Here is a 1385-nt window from a genome sequence, read left to right as displayed (position 1 = left end):
GAGATGAGCGTGGCCGTTGCCAGTACCGCCTGACTAGCCTTCGTGTGGGTGACACGTAAAAGCACCCACTACACTCTCTGAGTGGTTGGCGTTAGGAAGAGCATCCAGCTGTAGAAACTCTGCCAAATCAGATTGGAGCCTGGTGTAGCCATCTGGTTTCACCAGTCCTCAGTCAAATCGTCCAACCCTTGCTAGCATGGAAAGCGGACGTTAAACGACGACGACGATCTCTGCTGTTTTAAATTGTAGACATGTTTTCCAAGAAATACTTTGCTATGTAGCAATGGTCTTCTTTTCAATATTCCCTCCATTTTTCTTATTCTCCTTTCATTTATTTTTTGTTGCTTATGGTTTACTCCCCTGTCACCTCTTTTTATCAGAAATGCAATGATTTTTTTTCTTCCGCAGCACTTCTGCAAATCTTAGCGCATATAGGTTAAATGTTTAGACAGATACAAATGATGTAATAAATGTATCACCAGAGGCACCTTTGCTTTGTATTGAAATCAAAACATCCGAAATGGCTATGTTTGTTTGTTCATGTGACATTAACAAACTCCTGTGTTAGCTTACAATGCTATATAAACTGCATAGTAATATATATGTATTCATTTTTTTGCAAGAGTTTATGTGTATATATATATATGTGTGTGTGTGTTAGGGTTTATGAGTATGTATATGTGTGTGTTAGTGCCTGGGGCAAATTTCAAACCCTGACCAAGGTCCATTAGTTGAGTTGCAGGCAGTTTCTTGTATCCTTCAATCTAAAACTGTAACTTATCAAGTGTGTGCCATGTCACTGCCATCATAGAAAAGATGTAATGCTATGAGAGATAAATAAGCCTCAACAAAGACATAACTTACTTCAAGTCACATCCGGAATATGGCTGCACTAGAGTGGGGGAAATAGTTAGCATTTAGTTCTCATGCACCTTAAGTCTTGGGTTAAAAAAAATTCTGGATAAAGTTCATGATATACACAAATACAATAACATCTTCATCATCATCATCATCGTCGTTTAACGTCCACTTTCCATGCTAGCATGGGTTGGACGATTTGACTGAAGACTGGTGAACCAGATGGCTACACCAGGCTCCAATCTGATTTGGCAGAGTTTCTACAGCTGGAAGACCTTCCTAACGCCAACCACTCCGAGAGTGTAGTGGGTGCTTTTTACGTGCCACCGGCATGAAGGCCAGTCAGGCAGTACTGGCAACGGCCACGCTCAAAATGGTATCTTTTATGTGCCACCCGCACAAGAGCCAGTCTAGGGGCACTGGCAATGATCTCGCTCGAAAGTCCTTGTTAACGTTTAATACTAACGCAAAATAGATTAGAATTTTGAACAAATTCTAACTAATTTTAAAATAATTCCTTTGGAATT

The 1385-nt window shown here is 40.3% G+C and overlaps 1 protein-coding gene across 1 annotated transcript in view; it reads left to right on the top strand.

The window, feature by feature from the left end:
* Window positions 1-1385, top strand: part of LOC106880899 (eukaryotic translation initiation factor 3 subunit K-like) — a 7976-nt gene that overhangs the window by 3386 nt on the left and 3205 nt on the right. The window lies entirely within an intron of this gene.

This window comes from Octopus bimaculoides, chromosome 11, assembly GCF_001194135.2.
Source record: "Octopus bimaculoides isolate UCB-OBI-ISO-001 chromosome 11, ASM119413v2, whole genome shotgun sequence".
Lineage (NCBI taxonomy): Eukaryota > Metazoa > Mollusca > Cephalopoda > Octopoda > Octopodidae > Octopus > Octopus bimaculoides.
This window is presented reverse-complemented; position numbering and strand designations above follow the sequence as displayed.